Below are 9233 nucleotides of genomic sequence, written 5' to 3'. Positions count from 1 at the left end.
CTCACCAGATCATCTAATCTAATTCCTGCTCAAGGCAGGACCATGCTTGACTAAAGCATCCCAGCCAAGTGTCTGAGCCAACCTACTCTTGAAAACTTTCCAGGTGGAGGTTCCATAATTCCTTCTCTTAGTTAGCCTGTTCCAATGCTTGACTACATTCATAGTCAGAAGGTTCCTCCTAATCTCCAACCCTGCTGCATCTTGAGGCCATTTCTCCTAGTCCTGACCCCTTCAGCCACAGAGAAAAGCCCATCTCCACCTTCCCTATAATCACTCTTCAGGTATTTGAAGACTGTTATCAAATCCCCACTCAATCTTCTTTTCTCCAAGCCAAATAACCATAGTTCTTTCAGCCTTTCTTCATATGTTTTGCCTCCCAGGCCCCTAATCATTTTTGTTACTCTGTGATGGACACTTTCCAAACTGTTGACATCCTTCTTGAAGTGTGGGACCCAAAACTGGATGCAGTACCCCAAGTGAGGCCTCATCAGTGCTGAACAGAGCAAAAGAATCCCTTCCCTTGATTTGCAAGTGACACTTCTGGTTACACAATCCAGGATGATGTTGGATTTTTTTATATGAGTGTACGCTGTTGGCTCTTATTCAGCTTGTGATCTACTGTAACCCCCAGCTGCTTCTCTGCAGTAGTGCACATTAGCAAGTTGTTCCCAAGGCTGTATTTTTGTATTCAGTTATTCCATTGCAAGTGCAAGATTTTATTTGTCCTTGCTGGATCTCATCTGATTGACTGTGGACCATTTCTCCAGTCTATCCAGGTCATTCTGGATCCTAGCCCTCCTCTCCAGAAGGTGTGCAGCTTCACCCAACTTGTTGTTGTCCACAAATTTGCTAAGCATGCACTCAATCCCATTGTCCAAATAATCACAGTGAAGATATTAAACAATACTAGACCCAGGACAGACGCCTGGGGAATCCCACTTGACACTTCCTCCTAACTAGACATTGAGCCATTGATATCAACTCATTGAATATGATGATCTAACCACTTATGTATGCACCTTATAGTACTTTCATTTAGTCTGTATTTCCTTAGCTTGTTAATGAGAAAGTTATGCAAGACAGTGTCAAAAGCTTTGCTAAAATCAAGGGATATCATATTCCCTGCTCTCTCCCTACCCACAAAACCTGTCACCCTATCGCAGAAGGAAATCAGGTTGGACAGGCATGACTTGCTCTTGATGAATCCATTTTGGGTTTTTCTGATCACCTTGCTCTGCTGTAGGTGCTTCACAATGGATTCCTTGAGGACTTGCTCAATGACCTTTCCAGGGATAGAGGTAAAGCTGACTAATCCCCAGATCCTCCTCCTCCCCTGTCTTAAAGATGGGCACACTATTTGCCCTTTTCCAAACATCTGAGACCTCACTCAACCTCCGCAATTTAATATCCTCCTGACTTTTGCCTTCCAATGTTTAGCTTGTCTTAACACAGAGTTTCAATTTTACTCTTTACATTGTTTCAAGTGCCAGGCTATAGAAGCACATCATCTTATTTTTCTTCCTGCCTGTCTGTTCTATTTAACCATCATGACCTGTCTTTAAACTGGAATGCTTACTTCACAGAACTTATACCTAAATTTGTAAGTCACCTAGTAGAATGGGATGCCAAATAGTGTTGGTAAGAACAATGTATTAGTACAAATAGATGTAATCAACAACAAATTATTTGTGTTACAGAAAACAAGAGATTTAATACATAGTTTGCTTTCTTAATAGAACTTTTCAGATAAGGCTGTTAAAGTACTATAGAAAAAATGTGTCATGATATGCATGTTACAAAGGGGACAACGAAGGTTTAGTCTAAGGGTCACAGTGAGTCAGACAGGATAGGAATCATAAGTCGCTATAACATACGGTGATACAGGAAGTCTCAATAAAAAGCAATATTCAAGATGTGCAAGACACTAATTAAAATATGAAAGGCCAGACTTTCACAGGAAAAATGTGTTCTGGTGTGGTGCCTGCCAGCTGAATATAGAGTCTGGGACCTGCTGCCCTAGAAATGTGCCACAGTATCATAGTGGGAGAAATACTATTGGGAACAGTGGGCAGGCTCCTTGAATCACATCCTACTTTGCGTAGGATCTGCTGTTTCATAAGCCTCTCTCTCAAGGCCAAAGATTTTTCTCTTTTACATCTAAAGTGCATAGAAAGGTAGTTAACTATGTTAGTCTGAAGTCAAGGAGAAGGCAGAGTAGACTTGCATGTCATAGACTAAATCAAAGAGGCATAAGCTTTCTTAAACTGTTGATTACATCATGAGATGCTATGAGGGGACTGCAGGAAGCAGAGCTTCCAAATAAAACATGGTGATAGAAAGGGTGTGGAAGGGGAAGGAAAAAGGAGAGGGCACTGCTGCGAGAGGTAAGGTGGATACAGTTTATAAGGTTTTCAACATAGGTCTGTTCAAGATACTGATTTAAAAATAGCATTATATAGCATCAGCAGAACATATTGTGTTAAATGGATTAAGATAGAAAAAAACAATTGTCTGTGGTAAATCCTCATCAAATACAGTTTTGCCTTGTGGGATTCTACAAGGGTTTGTACTTGTCCTGAAGTCATTCAACAATTTTATCAATGGCGTCGTGAATTTTAAAAAAATCACTGCTGTTCCAATTTATGCATGCTGAAAATTGTCGAAGTGCAAATAATGATCTAGATGGGACAGGCATATTGAACAATCTGGGTTGCTTGATATACTTGGGCCATTCAAGAAATGCTTGTTATACCACTGTATGCAAAGATATTCATCCTAAGAATGCAGGGAATATGAATAAATCAGGGACTGTTTTTTGGAAAGCAATGTCTGAAAGTGATTTAGTGGTTTAAGCAGACAAGTAACTCAATGTGAGCTCCCACTGCGCGGCTGTTACCAACAGGGGTAATGCAACCCTAGAATGCATGAACAGGTAGTAGTGGGGGGAAAAAAAAGCAGGGAGGTGACTTTTTATTCCTGTATACAGAATTGGTGAGACACATACAGGCATATCAAATAGAGTATTGATGTCAATATATTCAATAATATATCCTGTTCTTATACCAGCATTTTAAAGAAGATGGTAAAATATTAGTGCGCGCCAAAAAGTGTCATGAAATTATTTGAAGCCTGGAAAAACATTGCACAGTGAAAGACTCAAAGAACTCAGTATGTTTATTTTATCAAAAAGATAACTGAAAAATGACTTGATTAATGTTAACTACCTTCACCTGGAGAAAATACTGATTTATAAAAGTGCTATTTAATTTAATGGAGAAAGGTACAATAAGCAACAATGTCTGGAAGCTGAAGTTAGATAAATTCCCATTAGAAATTTGGCATAATTTTCTAATGGAGTGGTTGATGAACCACTGGAATAAACTATTAAGGGAATTAGTGGATTCTTTATCTCTTGATGTCTTGAAATGGAAAGTGGATGTCTTTTTGGAATTATCCTATAGCACAGATGTTGGATTCATTACAATGGCAAGGAGACAAAAGTAATACTCTGAGATAAAGCATATCAAGACTTTCTGATCGAAGAGTCCATCCTGGGCTTAAAGCCTATGAATTCATGTTGTTTTGCTTGCAAATGCCATTAGACTGTTCATTTGGGTCAAAGGTGAAGGCAATACCTAATTTGTTTAGGATGTATTAGTTGTTTTTCTTTATTCACAGCTTTGACACCAGATAAAACAGTGATCACTCCCCCAATACAGAAATGAAAAGGAGTTATGTTGGTTACTTAGAAATAAACTGAGGAGCACCAGTATTTCTAGCTGTGATCAGTTAGCATTCTATACTCTGTGTAACTTTAAAAGGAAGAATTTCTAATTATTAAACCCACAAGTATATGCTAGTTAAAACAAAATGGAAAAGACCCCCTTTTAGGACGGGATAATAATTTATATTAATGCTCCAGTTCAGAGTTACAAGTTTGTTTGTCTCTTCAGCATTTAAAGTGATTCCTGATTCCAGAACAAAGAGCCCAGATTCAGTGAATTTACATCTCTTAATTCATGTCTTGGTGGTTTCTAAATTTCATTTTGTATGGATTAAAAGATATCTGAAAAGTCCATTTTATACTTGTTCAGCCCTCTGAAAATGCTAAGCACAGTAAATGCTAAGTATTATTAATGGATGAGAAGCTATATTATTTCAGGTTAAATTAATTAATTCTGTAACTGTGTGGTTAGTGAGCAAACATAATTTTTAAAAAAGCTAATTCCTCACAATGAGTATTGTTTGTTCATAAATTATAATTGACTTTTAAATTATTGTGCTTACTAATATAGCATATCACTATTGTAGCAGGTTGTCTCTCCTTTAACTTGACCCAGAAGCCAGCTTCCTCATAAAGGCCAGTTAGCTCTTAGTTCTAGTTTCCAGTCCATTTATTTTATATGTGGAAAGATTGTTCCCACAGCAAGCAAAGTAAGCCACAACATAAGCAAACGTGCAAATAAACTAAAGTAAAACATCTGAGATGCAACCCAGGTTCTGTGCTCTTTCTTTCAGTATACCATCCAGCACTGCCTCTCTCTTAGCTACCATCCCTGGGCACTTTTAACTTCCCCTGGGGATAGCCAGTCATCCCTGCCAGCTGGCCTAGGGATCCTTGGCAGGTAGACTATTCCCTCTAACCCTCTGCAGCTGGGCTTCAGCCCCTGAGCCATGTACCTTGTTACACTGTATTTATTCAAATCTAAGATGAGGGTTCCCCCCCACCCCCCCCGGTCAGCATGGGGAAAAAAGCTTCTCATCTTATATTCACATAAGAAGCAGAGGGGGGGTGGAGGCAGGTGCTAAGGCTCTGACTCTGGTCCTGAGCCCAGGTCAGGGCCAGAGCTAGGCCCACAGCATCCTCTTCCCCCACTCCCCATTCCCCTTTGCAGCTTCTGCCTCCCCTTCTCTTCCCCTGATTCTCAGGTGCAGCTCGGCTGGGGCTGGGGCCAGGGCCTCTCCCAAGCACAGAGCACAGAACTCCTTCCCCTGCACTGCTGCATGACCAGGCAAGAGCTGAACTATGCTGTGATCCTGGCAGAGCAGCCTGAGCAGTGTCTGATGGTAAGGGGTGGGGGTGATGAAAAGGCAGAGTTGGGGGAAAGAGCCAGAAACTGGGATGAATTTGAGGGAAGGGGAAGAGGCTGTAGGGAGCTGGGGGTGGGGGTGCAGATGGCACCTGCAGGAAGAGGGGGGCAAGAAGGCTGCAGGGGGATGAAGTGGGTGGGGTCGAGAGCAAGGGGGGCACTTGACACCCCCCCCCCCTTCCCTAGCTGTTGCTTTCCCTGTTATAGCAGTGCAGGAGAGGGATTCAGGACAGCCCTCCAATACTTAGATTCTACACTTGGAAAATTATAACAAATTTGTACATTTTTTGTGTGTAGCATCTAATTATTTGGGGGTCATTGTATTCAGGGTCATCTTATATTCAAGTAAAATGGTACTAAGATAGAACTGGTCAGTGTAGAAAAGAGAAGGTTGAGGGGGACAGAAAACCAATCTTCAGATATATAAAGGTTGCCACAAAGAGGGAGTCAGTACATTGCTCTCCAGGTGCACAAGGAATAGGACAAAAAATAATAGACTTAAATTGCCCCTTGGGAGATGAGGTAATACGCTGTCTTATTGTAAGGGGAGTTAAATGCTAAAATAGATTACCTAAGGAGTTTGTCGACTCTCCATCACTGGAAGCTGTTAAGAACAGGCTACACAAACATCTGTTAGCTATGGTTTAGCTAGAATTGATCTTCCCTCAGTGCAGGGGATAGACAAGATGAACACTTGAAGTTCGTTCCAGCCCTATTATCTCTACTTCCGTGATTCAGGTAAATGTATAGCAGCATGTTATAAAATAAAGCCCTAGTAATACAGGAGTTTTTAAAGATCTAATAGCAGTGTGTTGTACTGAAATAGACAGAGACTGTTGTTTTGCTACATATTGAAGACTAATGAATAAGGGATTCATAAGCATTTACTGTAATTGACTCAAAGATAGGATGTTATTTCTAACTTAGACATATAATTTAGTAACTTAATAAGGACATGTAATGAAAGATGGGCAGAGCCAGGACTAGAGTCCAGTTGTCCCAACTAGCTACTGGAACATAAGAAAATCATAGAACTCACAAAACGCGGTCAAGAACTAAAGCCAGATCCAGTAAAGTGGAATCAAGAGCCTTAGCTGGGGTGTGTGGCTCCCTATGCAGTGCATGGGGAAAGTTAGATGTCTCAAAATGGGATCCAAAATAGTGCAGATAACTTCCCACTAAGGGAACTGTCTAAGGTCAGCGCACTTAGCCTGCAGTTGTATAGAGCCAGCCAACAGGTATATGCTAAGCATAGGACAAACCTTAAATCTTACTCTTCAGGTGTCTTCATCAGGGCTACATGGGGTTGGTTCTATCCACTCAAGATCCATAACTCTAGGCCATCACCTGAAGTAGGTACCTATACCCTCTTTTTCAAAGTACTGAAAAGGGTTCCTTCTTTCACAGTGCAGGCGCTGGATTAGAACAATGGCTGCTTATGTCACAGCTAAGTGATCAGAGCACTCTGCCAAGGAGGTTTAATTCCTTCCTCCAGCTTCTTCCCTGAAACAAGGGGGAAGAGACTGATGTCATATATCTTGACTTTAAAAAAGCCTTCGATCTGGTATCCCATAATCACCTCTTGGCAAAACTGACTAACTGTGGCCTCGACCTCACCACGATCCGCTGGCTGGGGAATTGGCTCTGCGGCAGGACCCATCTGTTCACCAGAGCGCCCCAAGGGATGACTAGGTCGAACGGTCACAAACTCCGCCCCGACCAATTCAGGCTGGACATAAGGAAGAACTTCTTTACTGTCCGAGCCCCCAAGGTTTGGAATAGACTGCCACCGGAGGCTGTTCAAGCACCCACTTTGAATGCCTTCAAGACACATTTGGATGCTTATATTGCTGGGATCCTATGATCCCTGCTGACTTCCTGCCCATGGGGAGGGGGGCTGAATTCGATGATCCTCTGGGGTCCCTTGCAGCCCAAATGGATTTCATAGACTAGTAGAATCCTCCAAGCACAAGACTACAGGCTGGAACAGGGTGGGTCACCAAATTTCCTCCAAGCACAAGACTACAGGCTGGAACAGGGGGGGTCACCAAATTCACAGTTGATACAGTGATGCTGTCCAGTAAGTAATTTGATTTCCATTAGAGGAGAGAGAAATTCCTCAGGAACTTAAATTCACACATCTGTTCATGCCTAGAACTGCCCCACTTCTGACAAGTCTGAGCAGGTTGATGCTAAACCAAACTGTGACCCAGAAATTAGGCACCCTTCTGCCTGAATCTCCTGAGGGTTTCTTTTAACACACTGGGAGGGGTATTAAAAGACTTCTCCCCCTAACCCTAATACCTAGCTCTTTATATAGTGTCTGTCATAAGTAGATCTCAAATGAGGATTTCAACAGATAGAATTGCCTGTGAGTGTTACCCCTTATATGCTTTGTGGAATAATAGGTGCAGAATTAAAGATATTTTGTAAAAGGTTTATGGCTTAGCATGCATTGGCTGGGGTTCTGTTCCCAGCATTAACAAGCAGCAGTCAAGATACCATGGATAAAGGAGATAAAGAGATAAAGTAGCATGCAGTCAGCAAAAAGTATGTGGAACTTCTGACAAGGTAAAGGGAGCTGGGCTGGAAGGCAAGAGCCTGGAGAAGAGAGGTTGATCGAATCCTGAAAATGAGCAGTTCAATATGGGATTCTCTTTTCTGAAAAATGAGTTGCATGGAATAGAAGAGTAGAAAGGCATTTGCTTCCTAAAGGATACTTGCTTTTTTAGCTTAAAGACCCATGGAAGTTTTGAGAGAGGTTTGAAAATATGAAAAGAAATATTCTATTGGAAACGCGGAAGCCAGATAAATACTTTAGAAATCGGAAGACATGGGCACAAGATACAGAGATTTTACCCTTTGACTTTCATTGGTACCCAGAAGAGCTTTATTGCTAAACCCAAAGCTTTCTCTTCAAACCATATGCTTCATATTTCTTTTCATGGAAGAGTATAAATCCTATCAATTACTCACAGATGGTGAGCTATTTCATTTTATACTGTTCTTTCCTGCTTGGCATCGCAGACTAAGACATTTGTAAAAGAAGAGTTTTACAAAAGGTTAACACCATGAAAGGTTTGAAATGACCCAGACATCCCAGATAATCATAGCTAAAAATAAATGGGGGACAGATAATTGCCAAGGTTCGTAAGGGAAATATTCAACGTACAATTAGTGCCGGACTGATGCAAAGAGTCCAAAGTATATCGTCTGAGCAACGTCCAGGTTCTGGCTATGATTTCCGCTAATGGAAAGTGCTGAAGTGAAACTCCTTGCTACTTTAAAGCTATTGGGCCAGAACTCCATGTTACTTTAAAACTATTGGACCTTCCTCCTATACTCCTCTACTGATACAAAATCCCTTGGGACTTATTCCATTGGGGTAAGGTGCAGTATTGATTAGGTAGCTGTAACTCACTCTATGGTCAGGCAAGTGCAAAATCATAGAGGCAAAAATAGCACCCTGGTGGTCCCCTCCTTTGCTGCATCTAGCAAAGGACACGTGGGAGTCTGTGCTTGAATTAGTCTCTTAAATGTGCCAATTGCTGTGGAGATGTTGGCAGAGACCCTACATGTAATCCAAGATCATAGCCAACAATTTGAAGTTTAGACATACAAAGTGTGTCTTTCTTCCTTCCCGCATAGTAGTATAAAGAGCAAATCCCCAGCATCAAGCAGTGCAAAGATGGCTGCATGAGAGTCTTTGGAGGTAAACATACGCCACACATAGCCAAGATGAAGTCAGCTGAAATTCCTGATCTATAGTGAGAGACTGAAAGGGCAACTCCGTCCTATTTCCATTTGCTTGGCAGTTTCATCAGAGGTCAAGAAAAATGTATTAATAAAAATGAGTGATGTGTGCAATGGTGGTGAATACATTTGATCCTGCTAGTAATTTGAATTTAGGCCACTAAACTGCTTCCAAGTACCAGTGACTACTTGTCTGGATCACTGCCGATCAGAACTGAATCAGTGGCCTGGAATCAAATGTGTATTGAGAAACTTTCAGGTACGGTTGGATTTACATGTGAAAAATAACAATGATGAAGATGACAACAAAGGAGTACTGACCTTCAGAAACAGTGTTAGACTGAAATAATTAAGCTTATGAAATACTCAGTCATCACTGATCAGTACTTA

The sequence above is a fragment of the Alligator sinensis genome, unplaced genomic scaffold (genome assembly GCF_000455745.1).
Source record: "Alligator sinensis unplaced genomic scaffold, ASM45574v1 scaffold534_1, whole genome shotgun sequence".
NCBI classification, from domain to species: domain Eukaryota; kingdom Metazoa; phylum Chordata; order Crocodylia; family Alligatoridae; genus Alligator; species Alligator sinensis.
The sequence above is the reverse complement of the archived record's forward strand: the minus strand, read 5'-3'. Positions refer to the sequence as shown.